Raw genomic sequence first — 20557 nt, 5'->3', positions numbered from 1 at the left:
TGGCTGCGTCCTTAACCCCTTAACGCTCTGCGCCGTAGCTCTACGGCGCAGAGGTATAAGGGAAGTATGAAGAGGGCTCACGGGCTGAGTCCTCTTCATACAGAGGTGGGGGTTTTTGCATTTTGCACAAAACCCCCACCGCTAATAACCGCGGTCGGTGCTTGCACCGATCGCGGCTATTAACCCTCTAAACGCCGCCCGCAAAGTCGCGGGCGGCGTTTAAAAGACGGCGGCGCGCGGGCGCCGCCATCTTTTTTTCGATCGCCACGCCCCCGAACGTCATCGGGGGGCGGCGATCGGTTACCATGGTAGCCTCGGGTCTTCTCTTGACACGAGGCTACATGGTTTATGCAGGTTCGTTACAATGAGCCAGTGGCTCATTGTAATGTAAGACCTGCAAAAACGCCATATATTGCAATACTGTAGTATTGCAGTATATGGTAGGAGCGATCTGATCATCTAGGGTTATTGTACCCTAGATGGTCTAAAAAATAGTGAAAAAAAAAAGAAAAAAAAAAGTTTAAAATATAAAAAAAATTAATAAAATATTAAAAGTTCAAATCACCCCCCTTTCCCTAGAACGGATATAAAACATAACAAACAGTAAAAATCACAGACATATTAGGTATCGCCGCGTCCCAAAATGCCCGATCTATCAAAATATAAAAACGGTTACGGCCGGCGGTGACCTCCGAGGCGGGAAATGGCGCCCAAATGTCCGAAATGCGACTTTTACACCTTTTTACATAACATAAAAAATGAAATAAAAAATGATCAAAATGTCGCACAGACCTCAAAATGGTAGCAATGAAAACGTCGCCTCATTTCGCAAAAAATGACCCCTCACACATTTCCGTGCACCAAAGTATAAAAAAGTTATTAGCGTCAGAAGATGGCAAAAATTTTTTTTTCTTTTTTGTACACATTCGTTTAATTTTTGAAAATGTATTAAAACACAATAAAACCTATATAAATTTGGTATCACCGCGATCGCACCGAACCAAAGAATAAAGTAGGCGTGTTATTTGGAGCGAAGAGTGAAAGTCGTAAAAACTGAGCCCACAAGAACGTGACGCACGTGCGGTTTTTTTTCAATTTTTCCACATTTGGAATTTTTTTTCAGCTTCGCAGTACACGGCATGTTAAAATAAATAACATTACGGGAAAGTAAAATTTGTTACGCACAAAATAAGCCCTCACACAGGTCTGTACACGGAAAAATGAAAAAGTTATGGATTTTTGAAGTTGGAAAGCGAGAAATGAGCCGGAAAACCCTCCGTCCTTAAGGGGTTAAGGGGTTAATAGTTTAGATTAGGTAAGGGGCTTTATTGTGTATTTAAAAATATGGGTATGGGGGGCACAATCTTAATACAACCCTTGACCCATGATAGACTTAATTCACAACTAATTATATAATAATTACCTTAACCAGTTTATTGAATCTATGAATGGAATGTTGTTAAAGGGTAAAATTTCCAGAATTGAAGCAAACTGGTTTTTCAACATTTAATGTCAGAGAAAATATGTTATAAAACATGAATCTGCATTTTAAATGGAGTCTACCAGCAGTTTTGACCATACAGAGCTGCAGGCAGTGTTAGATATTGGGACTGATAAAATGGTAGTGTAAAATGTAACATTCATTACATGAATTTAAACACTGAATCGAACACTGAATAACACATGTAAATTAAAAAAAAACTGCAGTTACTCTTCCCACTTACTAGTGGAAGAAGAAGGAGAGGAGGTGCTGTAGGGAAAACTTAATGAGCATCATCTGTGAGTGGGGCAGTAGCAGATAGCCAAGGTTTTATCTCAGCAAGCAGGGGAGTAACTAGGAGATTTCTGCATGGGGTCGCTTCAAAAAAAAAAAACACACACATACATATGGTACATACAAAATCAAACATTATATACACACATACAACACATACACACATACAGCATATACAGCACATACATACATCTACAGTACAAACATGGTCTGTATACCATCTAAGGCTCCTTGAACACAAACGTATACTCGCCCTGAGCCATAGTCTGTGCGGACAGATATTGGTCCTGCACACAAACATTCATGTGTATGAGGCCTAAGGGAGTGTTTTTAGCCCTTCTACCTGCTTAGTCCCGCTGTGGCATCTATTGATTATTTTTCCTGAGAACTGAGTGCACCACAACCCAGAGTAACAAAGCACTTTCACTCTTTCCCCCTCTACTAGAAAGGTAGAAAACTGAAAGATATACAGTTCAGACAAAAAGTTTGGACACACCTTCTCATTCAAAGAGTTTTTTGTATTTTCCTGACTATAAAAATTGTACATTCACAATGAAGGCATTAAAACTATGAATGAACGCATATGGAATTATATACCTAACAAAAAGTATGAAAAAACTGAAAATCTATGTTATATTCAGATTTCCCACCGTGAAGCATGGAGAAGGAGGTGTGATGGTGCTATTTTGGTGACAATGTTGGGGATTTATTCGAAATTGAAGCTATACTGAACCAGCATGTTTACCACAGCATCTTCCAGCACCATGCCATGCGGTTTGCGTTTAGTTGGACCATCTTTGGGAAGATGCAAAAAACGATTTGTTGACTATAGGATATTAACAGTTTTTCCAATATGAGTATAGAGAAATTATGTAACCTATATTCAGTATAAATCAAATAAATATTAAATATGAATTAACCCCTTAGTGACCACTCAGATGGGTTTCTCCATCGGGCACTAAGGGGCCTTGGGCTAGGCCTTGGCTTTACCCAAGTTCCATGGAAGAGTAATGACCCAACCGTCATATGAGTTCCAATCCGGCTTGTTTAACCCCTTAAATCCTGCAATGAATGCTGTGACCGCGGGATCTACATACCTAAAGAGGGAGGGGGATCCCATTGTAGTATATAACCTGCCAGCCCCCTGTAGTATTAACCTGCCAGCCCCTCTAGTATATATATAGCCAGCCAGCCCCCTGTAGTATATAGCCTGCCAGCCCCCAGTAGTATACAGCCATCCACCATGTAGTATATAGCCAGCCCCCAGTAGAATATAGCCCGCCAGCCCCCAGTAGTATACAGCCAGCCAGCCCCCATGTAGTATACAGCCAGCCAGCCACCAGTAGCATATAGCCTGCCAGCCCCCTCTAGTATATAGCCTGCAAGCCCCCAGTAGTATATAGCCTGCCAGCCCCTGTAGTCAATAGCTTGCCAGCCCCAGTAGTATACAGCCAGCCCCCATGTAGTATACAGCCAGCCAGTCCCCATGTAGTATACAGCCAGCCAGCCCTTTGTAGTATACAGCCAGCCCCATGTAGTATATAGCCAGCCTCCTGTAGTATATAACCAGCCTGCCACCTGTAGTATATAGCCTGCAGCCACTTGTAGTATATAACCAACCAGCCCCCTGTAGCATATAGCCTGCATCCCCCAGTAGTATATAGCCTGCCAGCCCCCTGTAGTATATAGACAGCCATCCCCCTGTAGTATACAGCCTCCCAGCACCCTGTAGTATATAGCCAGCCCCGTGTAGTAAATAGTCTGCCAGCCCCCAGTAGTATACAGCCAGTCCCCATGTTGTATACAGCAAGCCAGCCCCCATGTAGTATACAGCTGCCAGCCCCCTGTAGTATATAGCCTGTCAGCCCCCAGTAGTATACAGCAAGCCAGCCCCCATGTAGTATACAGCTGCAAGCTCCAAGTATTATTTAGCCTGCCAGCCCCCAGTAGAATACAGCCAGCCAGTCTCCATGTAGTATACAGCCAGCCCCCTGTAGTATACAGCGAGCCTGCCGCCCTATAGACATTGCCCCACATGCACATTACCACCCCCATACACATTACAACACACCCCCATACACATTAACGCCCCCACCCCCTGTACACATTACCACCATCACTCCCCATACACATTACCACCACCCACCATACACATTACCACCACCTTCCCCCCATATACATTAACACCACCACCCAACCCCCCCGTACAAATTACCACCATCACCCCCCCAAACAAATTACCACCACCACCACCCCCATACACATTACCACCACCCATACACTTTAGCATGTACCCTGATAATCTAAGCACATTGTCAGCACATAGAACTAGATGGATCATGAAATGTCTGGTTAGAGACGCCCTTGCCCACATCCTTAGTACAAGTGTAAAATAAGGAATTAAAAATGATGTTTATTGTGTAAACAACACTAGGGGATTGAAATGTAAGAGTAACACCTTTCAGATCATGTTTCTTTCATGGCTCAGTTTGATGCTATCATTCAGTAAATCAACCTCAACGTGGGATGTAAATTGGTTGTATAAAGTCATGAAGGCGGAGAGCTCAGCATAGAAGTTAAGCTCTCCTCACCTCAGAGAGAAGGGGATCTGGTTAGTGATTTGTCTTTATGCAGGACCTTCAGTTACAGTGAAAATGGCATTCTGAAGTGAGGTAAGCTTGAGTTCAGTGTTAAGCGCTCTGCCTCATTGACTTTATACAACCAAATAACATGTCACTTCAAAGTTGATTTTCTGGACAATGCCACCACGCTGGGTCATGAAATAGACATAATCTGGAAGGTGTTAATAACATATTGGTAGTGGTTTATTAGGTCAATCTCTGCAGACAGGTTCCCTTTAATAGAACGGGGTGATATGTGGGGGGTTTCTATTAACAGAACTTCCAAAATCCCTACAGAAATAAAATGGTCCCTAAAATAATTCTAACTTTTCTTGATTTGTGATCTTTCTTGCATCATAATAAAACAAAAGAACACTTATAAAATGACGTCAACACAAAGCAAATGGCAAATGTTAGATAGTAACTAATTTAGATAGTAAGACTAACAGTTTGAACAACAAAACATTTTGTATTTTGGAAATAGCTAATTTTTTCTAAATGTTTACTATTTTTCTAAATTCAACTTTTTTTCAGAAATAAATACTATACAAATCAACCAAAATTTCCCACTAACTTGATGTACAAAATGTTACGAAAAATCGAAGTCGTAAACATTTGGGAAAGTTAAAGCCTTCTACAGTAATTACCAGATAAAGTGACACATGCTGGTTTTGAAAATTAGGCCTTGGTCATCAAGGGACAAATGAGCTTGGTCACTAGGGGGTTAAAGTCTAAGGGTGTGTTCACATCAGTTGCCATCACTTTTTTACAGCGTTGTACTTTGTGACACCAGTGCATCAGTGGTACTTTCTATGAAGGAATAAGACTGCTATAGAACTGGTACTGAACTCATGGTGTACTCATTGAGCTTCTACTCCTGCTTCCAAACGTTCAGTAGTCACAGTAATTTCCCGCAACTGCCACAAGAGGAATCTTACAGTTCTTTTTTGAGTGACTGTATAAGTCCATATTTAGTGATCTAAAAGAATATAAGACATTGTTGGATTATTCGATTTTTTGCAAAAATAATGTAATCTCATGTAAACATTTGCAATATTTTTAGTAAGGGGCACACCATGCCACTAGGACAGTAAATTAGAACAAAATTACCAAAGTATATGGACATGAAACCTATATTTTAGAAAATATGTGATGATCATAATTAGAGAGCAATAGCTGTAGCATGGAGAAATATTATAATTAAATTCTCTAACTGTTACAATAGAAACCAATCAATAGAAAGTGCACAGACATGTACGGCCACAGGACATCACTAGTTTCTCACCCTGCTCTGGTTTAATTCTGATCCACTCTTCTTCCAGTCTCTTTCAGAGCTCTGTGACTGTTGTGGGTTTATTGGCCGTATTTTGTCACCAAAGATTTTTCAGAAGGTTTCGATTGGGTTTAGATTAGGAATCTGGGCTGGTCATTTAATTTTTTCAATGTTTTCAAGGAACGGCTTTACTTGTTTTGCTGTGTGACAGGGGACATTGTTCTGCATGAAAATTGCTGGCCAGTTGAGTGATGAATGCAAGGAAGGAACAACTTGTTGATGAAGGTTCTGATACACACTCTGCCATGTAGCTTTATGAGAGTCCAACTCATGCTACAGAAAACATTCCCCAAACCACAACACTTCCTCCACCACCTTTCACTGACTTCTTTACACCAGTCTTTTACATTCAGTCTTTTCCCAGTTGGACGAATGTAACATTTCCCATTAGAGGAAATAATTAGAGGACCATTTCTCCTCTGTCCACAAAACATGCTCCTTGGCAAAGGTGAGTCTAGCCATTTGATTCTTCCCACTAATGAAAGGTTTGGTCATTGCAGAGTTGGCTTTTAGTCCAAATGCACACTGTATGATGAGACAGAACCCTACCCTGCTCAGTGCTGAACTGTCAAGCAATTCCAGCTGCAGTGTTAAAACAATAAGCCTTGGAGATTCTCTGCATTATCCAATCCTCTCTTGCATTTGCCTTTCGAGGGCAACCAGCCTTCTTGGGAGCTTTGAATTAGTTTGTAAAGATGCAATATTATACAAATCACACCCTCTTTTAACGCCCAACTTCTTTTTCTATGGCTGATAGGCCCTTTGGCCTTAACGGGGTATTCACATTTCAGCAAATTAATGTTAATGTTTTTAAAAACTATACAATTTTCCAATATAATTTCCATATCAATTCCTGACAGTTTTCTGGATCTCTACTTGCTGTCATTCTATAGAAAGCTTCTATATTTACTTCCAGTGGACAGAAATCTGACCAGGTGCACGGCTCATTAGTATCATAGAGAGTTATCAGAGCTGTGTGATATAACGAGCCATGCACCTGTGTGACCATGGTGAGATTTCTATCCACTGGAAGTAAACACAGAAGCTTTCTATAGAATGACAGCAAGCAGAGATCTAAAAAAAAGTCTGGAATTGATACAGAAAGTATATTGTAAAATTGTATAACTTTTTATAATACAAACAATAACAGTAATTTGCTGTAATGGGAACATCCCTTTAATCTGGACAACTTGTTGCGAGAGAGCTTTGGTCACTTTACAAAGGCACACCACTTTCCAAAGTCAGTGGAAACTAGTACCAGGTGACATATTAACACCAAAATATTGCACATATCTTAAAGAGTTCAATCATTTTGATCAGTTTTTTTTTTTCAATTATTTCATTTAAATTTTTATTGTGTGCTTTAGAATGAATACAATTTATGAAATAAGCGTTAAATGTTTCTATTTTACTCATGTCAGGATATATTATCATATGACTACACAAAGGCCTTGCCAATTAGGAAATTTGTGTAGTTCTCTCTTTGTGATATCCAAAATTCCAAAAAGTGGAATGGCCAGCCCAGAGTCCTGATCTAAACTCAATAGAAAACCTCTGTAAAATACTTTGTTACAAAGTAATAGCCAAGAAACCCACCTTACTGTGGAAGAGACTGGAAGAAGAGTGGACCAAAATCCCTCTAGAGCAGTGTGAGAGACTAGTGATGTCCTGTGGCTGAAGTCATTTAAAGCAAAGGCCTGTACACTTCCTACTTATTGGTGACTGTCTTGTCCTTCAGAAAATGTATTTATAATGTTTCTCTTTGCCACAGTCTCCAATTATGATCATCCCATATTTAGCAAAATAAAGGTTTTATGTTGATATACTTTGGAAATTTTATAAAACCCTGTTCTACATGGTTTACCCCTTACAAAAAATCCATCAAATGTTGATCAATGGTAATTATTTCTGATACAAATCAAGTAATCATCTAATTTTGATCTCCAGTGTATATTCTGCTGAAAAACATAAAAAGAACACTAGAGAACCACATCGTAGATCTCAATGAATGAAATATTACAGTTGGGATTCTTTATTCATCACATAGTGAAATGCTTGAAAACAATAAAACATAAAATGATCAATAAAAATCAAAATTAAAAATGTGTTCCCAATTCATCAAATTAATGTTATTGCTTTTTATTTTAAAAAGTTATCCAATTTTCCAATATTGTAATATATTTCCAATATAATATATAATTTACCATGGTCACACAGGTGCGTTATAACACAGTGAGTAATCAGTGTGATATAACGAGCCCTGCACCAGTGTGATCAGATTTCTGTCCACTTGTAGTAAACATGGAAGCTTTCTATAGAAGGACAGCAAGCAGAGATCTAGAAATCTGTGAGGAATTGATACAGAAAGTATATTGGAAAACTGTATAACTTTTTATAATACAAACAATAACATTAATTTACCGAAATGGGAATACCCCTTTAACTTCCCATGGACGTCTGGACTTGGAATGATACCTGAAATCAAAGTGGAAGATTTCTGTGGAAATGCCTAAAGACAAGAAAATGAGGCTCAGAAGTGTGTGTGACCTCAAAGTGCCTATGTGACCTCCCTGCAATGCCTCGGCATGCTCCTGATGAGGTGGCAGATGTTCTCCTGGGGGATCACCTCCCAGATCTTGATTAAAGAATCAGTCAACTTCTGGACAGTCTGTGGTGCACTGCGGCGTTGTGAATGGAACGAGACGAGATGTCCCAGATGTGCTCAGTTGTATCTAGTAACTAGCTCAAAGGAGAGAGCAAACAGGGTGAGGTACTGGAGGGAAGGGGATTAATGGAGTTAGTGGATTGGGAAATTATTTCCAGGTATTTTATCTTTCCATCCTGCAGCTGCCTGCTGATTGATTCATACACTCAGTGGAGGCTTTTGAAGGCTTTTGAGGAAAGATGAAGCAGTACGGCAGTGTCCGCCTGGCCTCCGCTGAGTGTACACTCAGGGAGGATCCCAGTTATGTCACTGTCCATATAAGGATGGTCCCATCTTTTTGTGTCTTATCTCGTGGTGAGTTACTTCCTCCTTTGCAACCTGACATACTACCAATAAGACATAGTGAATCCTGGCATGGAAATGAAAACAGTTAACATGAGCCATAACTGAGAACACAAACAGTGAGAGTAATATTGGGATTGATTCCAAAGAATATTGATAAACTGTACACAAGATATACGATTGGAATTTTCCATAGCAGTGATAGTGAAGACAAGCTGCAGAAGTTGTCGCTATCAAATTTCGTATACAGAAAAGCTCATAGCACCATCTACAGGCTGGAAGCAGTAATGCAGTCAAGACTTGAATTCAAGGAAGTCTCCAAAGAACTTATAGGGGCACATTTACTTACGTGTCCGGAGTTGTTCATCGAAAGTGCATTGTCTGATGATAATGCACTGTGCTCCGATTAACTAAGATCCGCTCAGATCTATCAGAGTTCACCTTCTTCTTCCTGGTGTATGTAAGTACATTGGATTGTGACACAATTTGAATGTTAGATCCCGCGCTCAGTCTGAATCAGTCGGATCGGCCCACTTCCCGATTTCCGGTGCAGCTGCGCCAAAATCCGATCGTGTGCGGCACATTCTCCTGCAAAATACCTGTCACAGCAGTGGAATCCCTGAAAATGTTGGAAAATAAGCCCCATAATATGAAGTTCTTATCACTCCTTCTGTTGGAAGGAGAGTGGAATACCTCTAATTAATCATCCTAAATAGATCATCAGGTTTTATCACTAGAAATGTTTCCCAGGAAAGTGACATTTCATAACTAGAAGCACATGAATAGTAGGGTAGGTAGGGTCCACATTCCACTGGTTCCATGTATGTGAACCCCGTACGGAATGTACAACACATATGGAATTAATGGTGCTTTATAAATCGATAATAATAATGTGAATTCCCAGGCCGCAAACAATGGTCCATTGTTAGTGGCCCATTTGATATCATGTAAAGGTCTGTTCACACGCTATGAAGAAAATATATTTTTGCAAACACAGGCAGGATTAGGACCTGCTCCAAAAGTTGCTTCATACATGGGATGGTGGTAATCATGTCCCTGTGTGAGCCCACTAAAATACTTATGAACATGTGGGTTTTAAAACTTCAGCAGGTTGAGTATTGATGTGACTTTCATCCCTTGCAGGAGGCCTGCAGTTTAAAGGGATTTTCCCAGATGGAATATATATTGATTACAGTGTCTGTGGTGGGTACATGAGTTATAAATTGGGTCTGATCCAGGCTCATACATATGGACAGGAACCACTTTTTACATCTTACCCATTATGAAGCGCCTTAGGTGTTGTCAGCAACGCCTCAGTTTTGCAGTAAGAATGTTTCTGACAATCTCGGCATGGAATGCCTATACCTTGTAGCAAAGTTTGTACTTTCGCCATGCAAACATTTATTTCTCTCAAAAATTGAAACCTACTTATGACAATACATTCATTCCTTAAACTGGTTTTTCCTGAATGCTTGGTATCTTCTGATCAGTGAAGCAAAATAAGGCAAGAGGTCTCTTTACATGTGTTACTTATCTTCCTTTGGCGGTTCTAGAGTGCGCATACGGGGAATGATCATTGGATCGTCTCTGGAATCTACTTTTCCATAAACTGGGGGCACATTTTACAGAAGGTAGGTGATATCGTCCGATAACACAGATACTGAATTGATGTTAAACATACTGCATCGGATTGTAATATAGAGCAGTTTCACTCTGACAGGTGGATGGTACTTTGCTTAACTCCATACAGTAGATGTATATACATTGCTGTCTAGAAATAATGTTAGAGAAACACATGATGTAGATGGATACAGTACATCACAATGACATAGAGAAAGAGTTCCTTTAATCCAGCACTGACAACAGAACATCCAGCGTAAACAATTTTATTCCATCCTCTTCTTGCAGCATAAAACTTCTCTACACCAACAAAGTGTATGTCCGAATGAACAGGGTAAAAAAAACCCCCACGTTTCATGCTGTTATCCGGCACACTTACTCATGGTTCCCTGATCTGGTTCCTTAAACCGTGAGTAAGTGTGCCAAATAACCGCACAATAGTATCTGGACACATTCATTATTAATGCAGGGTGGACGCAAAAAATACTTACAGATAGGTGCCAACGAGTAGAGAAATGCATAAATGTACTTATTTCTTGAATGATCCTTTGTTCAAGAAATAAGTAAGTTGATGCATTTCTCTTCTTTTTGGCGCCTATCTGTCATTTTTTCATTTTTCCCTCCACCCTGATGTACTGTATTTTCTGCACAAAAAATTATTTAACTCGCTACTTCTTTAAGGTGCATGACGCAAGGGATTATTTTAATAAAAAAGGATTCATGACTAAATTGGTAAAGGAACCTGTCATTAGGTTGTGTTGTGAAAACCTTTAAATTCAGGTGTTTCTATCAGTCTCATTTCCACAGGTGTATACAACCCGGCCTCTAGTCATTGGGAGGTCGTGGACAGCTAGGCCTGGGTCAGAGATTGTTGATACTTTTGTGACCTGTTGATTTATGAAAAATGTGAGGTTGTTTTTGTTACTTTTGAAATCAATAATATGTCAATGTTCAAAATGTTACCAGAATTGCAATGATGTGATGTGACAGTTAGGCTGGGGTCGGCCGTTACCATAAGTGATGCGGGGAGGAGTGTCTGCCCTACACAAATGAGTTTAAACCTTCACACTTGCAATTGGGAACAAGCTATACATGTTTTGCTGGTAAACAATGTAAAACATTTGGTTTAAAACATTAGGTTTAAACTCATTTGTGTAGGGGGAGACACTTCTCCCCACATCACTTAGACACAGGACTTTAGCCTTTCACAGCACATAATTACAATTTTGTTCACGTTTTGAACTTTGACTTATTATTGATTTCAAAGGTAACCCCAATTCTTTCATAAACGGCTCACAAAAAGTATCAACTATTGTGTGTGTAATAGGAAGAACTGGGCAGGAAATGATGAATAGAGGAGAGAGATAGACGGAGACTGCAACATCATACAATAAGCTGGAAGACATCGTAACATCTAGTTTCCACCATTTAGTTCAGTGAGTGCATGACATAATGTGATGCCTTACAACTTTCCAATCAACCTTACACGTCTTGTTCTTTAAATAAAATCTACTGTCACCTTATTATGTCCTTTTACACTGATACAACACAATTCTCACAAACCAGATCCCTCCTATACTATGTCTGTGTCACATATCTGTGATATGCTTTATAATTGACTATGTTGATCAAGTTGACCCTAATACCATCTCATCCTTGTAATTTTAGGAATGAATGGCTGTGGAGTTAATGGAGAGGTTTCTACATTGCACTCGAAACTTTGCCTGCGATGACACTTCAACATTTCAGTCATAGTTTCTGGTGGAGTGTGGATCTCACAACGACAGGAATGTGCAAATCATCTGAACTACTATGATAATCTACTTCCCTGTTCAGTATGGTGAGAAGCAGTGTGACGCGCAAGTAAGGTCCAGCTCACTGTGCATTACAACGCTTTTCATCATATTGGTAGGGCTCAGAGATCCCAACCAACCACACATGTCAAGAATGTCTTTCTGCTAATATTATTGTATATTGTATGTAATTTGACTTTTAGCGTACTATAGATACACTTTTGATACATAGGAAAGCATAAATTGTTTTATATGTTATTAGATAAATGACTCTTTGGGATGTGGATAATCTATGTTATCTGTTTTTGCTGTCCTTGGATTTTGCTTTACTGTGGAAACAGGTGCACACTAATCCAGTAGAATCAAGTGGCTGGCTTTTTAAAGACAGATCAGCCACAAATCTTAAAGGGACATCTGTCTTCAGCTTTTGAACCAACTCCCATCACCCTCAGGTAGGTTATGAAATTTCTTTTTTGCATTCCCTATTTTACTGTATGTTAAAAGGAAGTGGACAAGGAGAGGACTTCCTGTCTGCTTCGGCTGAGTTGTGAAGAGACTCTGAGCTGTCAATTAAAAGAAGGAGGTGGGATTCACTGGAGAAAACATGACTCATCTATTCAGAAATTGACTGTTGTCTACTAATTTGTAATTAAGGTACAGTACCTTCATGGCAGATTATTTTAGGTGAAATGGGGAGGAATTTTAACCATTTACCAGGAGGTATTACTGGTGTGACAGGTAAAATTTGGTGACAGATCTTCTTTTAAAGAACCAATGTGGTGCTTACACATTTCTGTGATTTGCTTAGTGTTGTTTCAAATGTTCTTTTTATGAACTCTGCAAACAGTACAGACTTAGGCCGTTCCACACTTGCGAGTGTGATGAGATGAACTTGCATCACACTTGCAGCGCATGCCGCCGGGAAAGCACGGCCCGAACGCTGCACACCGGGAGTGAACTGACATGCTGAGTTCAGTCCCGGTGTGCAGTGTTCGGGCCTTGCGATCCCGGCAGCATGCGTTGCAAGTGTGATGCAAGTTCATCTCATCACACTCGCAAGTGTGGAAAGGGCCTTACCTGCTACCTCATTCCTCCTTATCTAGCTGTAATAAGACTTGGTAGTAGGAGGGCTGTGGGTGAAAATTTTCTGTGTCTTTAGTGAAAAAAGTTGCAAATTATTTCCAGACCTTAACAACTCCTATTACAGATGAAGCCATTTATTATGAAGCTGTCTAAGTGACCAGAGCAATAATGACACACAATAAATTAAAGGGCTACAAAACCTGCTTAATGATTTATTCAATTAACTAATGTCTTAGCTGACGAGAGACACTGCTTCACGTCTGCTACAGATCTTACTTAAAGCCAAGAAGAGGTCTGAGTAGTCCAATGCAGAGGGCTAAGAGCACAGCAGTGTGTGGACAACTCCCTAGTGAACTTGTACAAACTACTATACTGGAATATAAATCCATTCCTCACAGTCCTGCTGCTACTAACAACACAAAGATAACATCACTCCAGGGACATCAAACACTGTTCGCAGTTTTTTACGGTGAAAGATGTCAAAAGATTTCCTTTTAAGTACCCCAGTTTTTTCCGCTCCCCAGTCTTCTAAACTTCCTATTGTGTGTGTAGGGATTTCAATATGTGGTAAAAAACATAAACATTCTGACAGATGTCTGTTTACCTTCCAGTAAGCAATGCCTGCAGCAGTTTTTGGGCTTATTTTTGATCTTAAGTAAGCCCCCAGAATCCCTTGTGATTTCTTTGATGGTATTTAATTTGATGGTAAACTATAGCGAGACAGGTTAAACAGATTACGCATGCTATGCTGTATATGGAATTAGAACAAAGCCTTTACTTTATGGCGGTTCTAGAAATGTGTTTGCATGTTAGCAGAGCGCTGACTATTTATGATACAAGATTGACAAGTTTATGCTGGTCTCATTGGTTCCCCACATTTTTGGAGCGCTGTGTAATTATATCATAGGACAAGCTTCAATCTTTAGATTTTGCTTATACTATGAATTTAAATTGAACCACAACATAACAACCTTAGCCCGGTAATTGAGATAAACTTGCTGAATGCCAGCTCTGCAAATCCTTGAATGCACCATAATTCATTTATCGGCTCCTCAGTAAACACATTACATCAGATTTGTTTAGCAGTTCTGGACTGCAGGAAAATGTAAATCATGTGTTTTCTAAATGCAAAGTGCTTCCTCAGCAAACTTTAATCACATGGTAAAGCCCTTGCTGCGCAGAGACACAACATGTAATATATACAGTATTAGAGAACATGGAGGTTGATAAGTATCAGCAAATCAAAATGCACTTTTCAAAAGATCTTTATCTGGGCCAAAAACAAAAGAAATGAATAAAGTATCCCAAAAAATACCCTTGATACCAACCCACTTAATACAGTTCAGTATATGGTAGTAGTGACTAGGCATGTATCATTTATATCATGTCCTGCGTATATTGCTATCCCCTATACACAGGGAATACTGAGGTATGGGGCACTTCTTCTTGTGGGGGTTTCAGTGGTCTATGCCTAATCATTCACCATGTTTACCCCTATCCGGTATAACATATATTGTGAAGTAAGCCTATTAGGTGTCAAATTGCCAAAATATTAAAGCTACAATAGTGCCAAAACCACAGGCAATGTCCAAATCACAACACTAGATAAGCTGGAATAATAATTGCAACATTTCTACTCCATTTGGTTAGGGATGAATACTTAAAGGAAATCTACTACAAAAATCCATCATGGTAAACCAGGGACACTTACCCATAGATCCAGACACTGTGACAGTGGTAATCTTCTTATATTTGTTTTCCAGGGCCACCTTCCTTCTAAAATCATCTGTTAATCTTATGCTAATGTACCAGTTGGGCTCTGGGCGCATACCAGTCAGCTGTAGCACTGTGTGTTCTCTGCTGGCGAGATCACAGCAACAGCATGGAGGGAGTCTGGTAACACACCCCTGAGCCCGTTTGGCTCACTAACATGTTAAAAGTTGATTTCAGAAAGATGGAGAACATGGATAACAAATATATGAAGATTATCAAAGCCACAGTGCTTCTGTGAGTAGGAGTCCCTGGTTTATCATGCAGGGTTTTGATCTCCTTTAATTTAAATTTTTTTGGCAAGGCATGCAGAAATCACTAAAATAACTAAATGTAGAAACTGTAAAGAAAAAAAAAAGAAAGAAAACAAAGCTTTCTGTTCTCTTGTTTCATATGTTATTGCCCTGTAATACCTTATTTTGTTTGTATATGTATCCCATGAATATTATGGCGCTATATAAAGATTAAGATTTATTATGTAAACACTAGATTGAAACAATTGTGAAAAGCGATTTTAACCCCTTGCAACCATACCTGTATCTCACCTTAAAGGGGTTCTCCAGTGATAGAAAATGAAGTTGCTGATCAGTGGGGGTCTAAGTGATGGGACTGCCCGGATCTCGAAAACTAGATGACCAGAGCAGCCATACACTTTGGATAGGGCCTAAATTGCTATGACCGGAGAACCCCCTTAATGACCAAGTTATTTGCCTGTGTTTTTCCACAATATCTTCTACAATCCATACCTTTTTTTTATTTTATTGTCGCTATAGCTATATGGGGTCTTGTTTATTGTGGGATAAATTGTAGTTTTTAATAAAACAATTTTGTGTTTCACATTCCACTGATAAACATTTACTAACCCTTATTGAATAGTATATTTAAAAAATAATGCAAATTTGATGTTTTTTTCTAATAAAAAGTATCTGCATTTATCTAGCAATGAAATTCACATTAAAACGTTTTTTATCTGTTGTGTGCATGAGGTTTTAATATGACTGTGTTTGAAAGACCATTTCAAAATGTCAACAAACTTTTAAAACAATAAAAGGAAAAAAAGATACATCCTATTATAGTTTTCCAGCTTGGGTTGGTAAAGGTGTGGAATTTTTCTTTTTCATAATATATTTACTTTGGTCCCAGATGGGGGCACTGGCATGCAAATACTTGATTGCTTGTATAATATAGTGTACCTCCTATGTAGTGCAGTGTATTATACCATCAGAAATGACAGACGATTGGCATGGCCTAATAGAAACATAGTACAAGCAGCACTTCCTGCTGTGTGACACCACAACCACTCCACGATCGCTGCTATTGGGTGCCGACAGTGACAGAGGGAGCCCACTGCCTCTGCACCCAGTTAGACACTCAAGAGGTTAAACAACCTGGATCTGAGGGTGCGGTCAGACGTTGCAGTTAAAACTGCTTCACAATCAGCTTTGAGGTGGTTTTAGGGGAAGTTTTGTCAATTGAACAGGTGAAAGACAAGAACTGAACGGGTGAATTTGATTTTGAAGGGGAAACCTGCTCCACAAATCTCATTCACCTGTTCAGTTCATGTCTTTCACCTGTTCAATTGACAAAACTGCACCTAAAACCACCTCAAAGCTGATTGCGATGCAGTTTTAACTTCAACGTGTGAACGCACACTGAGCTATTCCGTTCATGGGCATCAGTGCTGTGCACATGCATGACCCAACAAGGGAGATTTATCAGAATTGTCAGAGGGTGCGGTCACACGTTGCAGTTAAAACTGCATCGCAATTAGTTTTGAGGTGGTTTTAGGTGCAGTTTTGTCAATTTCACTGGTGATAGACATGAACTGAATGGGTGAATTTGATTTTGAAGGAGAAAGCTGTTCAAATTTCATTCACCTGTTGATTTGATGTCTTTCACTTGTTAAAATAAGTAATACCACCTAAAACCAACCCAAAACTAATTGCGATGCAGTTTTAACTGCAACGTTTGAACGCACCCCGAGGTAAAACTGTTCTAGTTGCCCATGGAAACCAATCACAACTTAGCTTTAATTTTATAAACAGTATGGGAAAATGAAACAAGCCATGTCCTCCAATCTTCTTCTGAAGCACCGCTGTAGCAACATAGGTTAAAGGGAACCTACCACCACGATTCTACCTATAAAGGTAGAACGAGCGGTAGGTGGATGTATGGGAACTTGAGGATAGTTCTTTTTAGAGCTAATCCTCACATCCGGCTATCTATTAGAGAACTTTATTAGGCTAATATGTAAATTTTGTTAAGCGGCTACTGGTGTGTGGAGTAGCTAGACATGAGGTTACACGTCGTGGCTACACCACGCCCCAGTAGCCACTTTTCTTTATGCGCCGAACTCCGGCTTCTCTGAGCCTCAGCTCCTCAAAGCTGCGTGCCGGAGATGTCAGGGTAGGAGGAGAAAAGAGACTACTGGGGCATGGAGTAGCCGCGACGTGTAACCTCATGTCTGGCTACTCCACGCCCCAGTAGGCGCTTAACAAAATGTACATATTAGTCTAATAAATTTTTCTAAAAGATAGTCGGGACGTGAGGATTAGCTCTAAAAAGGGCCATCCTCACGTCCCATACATCCACCTACCATCCGTTCTACCTTTATAGGTAGATTCGTGGTGGTAGGTTCCTTTTAAGGTGGTTGTTAAGAAGTTGTCATTAGACGTCTGCTATGCATCCTAACTGCAGCAATGTCTTTTGGTTCCACTGTAATTTCTCCTGCACAACTAGCAAAGGCAGGGATGGGCTCTGCTCTAATACACTCAAAGCTTTTTGGGCTCCTTAGCAAAAATTTTAAAAAATAAAGTAAAGTTTTATTTTGAAACTAAAGAGGCCATTATAGGCAGCATGGTGGCTCAGTGGTTAGTACTACAGCCTTGCAGCACTGCTGTCCTGGGTTCAAGTCCCAATCAGGTCAACATCTGCAAATAGTTTGTATGTTCTCTTAGTGTTTGTGTGGGTTTCCGCCGGTTTCCTCCCATACTCCAAAACCTACTGGTAGGGTGATTAGATTGTGAGCCCCATTGGGGACAGGGACTGATTTGGTAAGCTATGTGCAATGCTGAATAATCTGTGTGAAGTATATAAATAAAGGAATTATTATTAAATAGATGACAAATATAAGGAGATTACCACAGTCAGTGTCCATAGTGTAATATGTTTGATTTTTAAGGTAGACTTCCTTTAATTGAGGACATTGGTTATCTGTTGAAGTGTGGTTATGGTCTTTTTTTAAATTAAATTAAAATTGTCATTTAAGAAAAGTGCTACTATGCCTACTATTCTACAATACTGAATCATTATCACTCTATACAATAATAAATATTCTGTATTGTAGTCTAATATAATCACTTATTAATTAGTTTTACTCTGGACACTGGAGCAAATACCTTGGTTTTTGTTTATTGTGAATGATACATAAAAAAAAAAAAAAGTTTTAAAAATTATACGCTTGAATCAAATCAGCACCCAATATCCCAGTAACTATGGGTGCTGGCGGGGGTGCTCCTAATTATAGTCTGGATACCATGATCCCAGCCATTAACTGCACAGTCAAGAGGCAGTGGCATGAACACATACAGTCCCCTTTTAGATGCCATGCTGTGAAATAACTTGCATTACCCCCAAACTTTCATATGCTTAGACAGAAAATAACAATGAACTTGTTATATAATCAATACGATTTATTGAACAAGACGAGCTACAGATAACATTCCATAAACATTCATGAGTTCTTGATAAGTAAATGAGTACATTCAATATATGATACTTTGGTCAAAAAAATAGAAGGTCATTTCAAAACCCGTTATGTACAGCATGAACAGTCAAAAAGGAATTGCATAGATGAACTATAGGGAGTATGCATTGAAACAAAAGTGATAGGCATTTACCCGAATTTGCCCACAGTGTATTACCCTTATAGGCGCTCTATGGAGAGGTCCGACACAATATGCTATTATCTCTTTCTGTCTTCTGGGTAAGAGTCATTTCATCACCTTTTTGCATTAGTTATTGTGAAAAAAAATCATGTCCGGTATGTAGACTCCACAAAGAGTGAAAGATTTTCATGTTCTCACTAGACTACAACTAGTTTTTGTCTCATTAAATCTGATGTAATAACCAGGTTGTGACCCTTCCTAGCTAAAAAGTACATATTTTATACATACGCCACGCAGACCTTTCTTAGCCAGAACTCAAGTATAGGACAAAAACAAGCTGTAGAATTAGATAGAAATTAGCACAAAAATACATTCAACCCCAGCATATAACAAATCTGGAAAAAGAACATAATATAAAGAAAGTGAGCTGGAAATATAAACAAATTATCTGATGTTCTGTAGAAGCCATCCAGTAATATTTATTGCTAGATAGCTAAGCAGATTACACAAAGGCAAACATTAATGAACTTAATACAAATGTTTATTCTGTAGCTTATCTATAACAAAGCAGTCATCACTAAAATTATGTAAAAAAAAAAAAAAAATTAAAAAGAAAAAAACGTACAAAAACACTTTGGGGATAGAAATCCATGAATATATGCAATCCTTTTATACCAGTGGTCCGAGATCTATGGCGCTCCAGCTGCTGTGTAGTCATCAACAGCGTGCCATATATCCCACAAAATGGGCAAGTCATTGCTCCAAGATACTGTAATTTAACAGTTTTTTTTTCTTTCATATACATTCTTCCTCAACCAGGGAGTTCAATGACACTACAAGAGTCCAATAAGGCCCTACATATTAAGTGGGTACTTGCATTGCCCTGCCTCCTTGTTTCTGATTGACATGTCTCACTGCTAGGACAGACTGCTATGTGGAACATTGAGAGAGAGATTTGTTACTTCATTGGCCAATTTATGTCATGTGACCGGTTGATGTCATCTAAGGTCCTGTTAAATATGCAGTCTACCCCATGTATGTGTCTGATAACCTAAAATTACAGCATGCCTCCATCGAGTCATGGGGAGGAGTAGAAGTCCATGCTCTGATTATGCCACGATACTGCCTTTTTATCAGATACATACAATGGGTAGACGTTGCAAACATAACTGGATAGAGGACCTTCGAGGATATCACACTGGTCACATGACATGGTGAGAAAAGGCGTGGGACATGGAGAGGTGTAAATGGGAGGGACCGGCTGAGCAGGTCACAACCCCTCTGATAAAAGTTGATTTCTGAGGATGTAAGGGAAACAAATTTTAGCTAAAAGAAGGGCGTCAATTAGTAAATAGGGCTCTATACACAGAAAATCCACGGCGTATAGTAGGAGCGTAGCGCATGGCATTGATCCAAATTCATACTTACACTGCAGTTTGCTTTCACCTTCCCCTCCCTTCTCCCAGCAGCACTAAATCTACATACAATTGCATCAGAATCCAGCTTATTTTGGCAGGTTTCTGATGCTTTTGGAGTCACCATTCTGTTCCATATGCAGATAGACTAAGGATTCCAAGTGCAAAGACTCTAATGAAATAATCAAGGACTTCTGAAATTTGCAATAGCCACAGTAATACAGATTACCTTCAAAGTACTAGAGCAAGTTATG

The sequence above is a fragment of the Engystomops pustulosus genome, chromosome 3 (assembly GCF_040894005.1).
Source record: "Engystomops pustulosus chromosome 3, aEngPut4.maternal, whole genome shotgun sequence".
Classification (NCBI taxonomy): Eukaryota; Metazoa; Chordata; class Amphibia; order Anura; family Leptodactylidae; genus Engystomops; species Engystomops pustulosus.
This window is presented reverse-complemented; position numbering follows the sequence as displayed.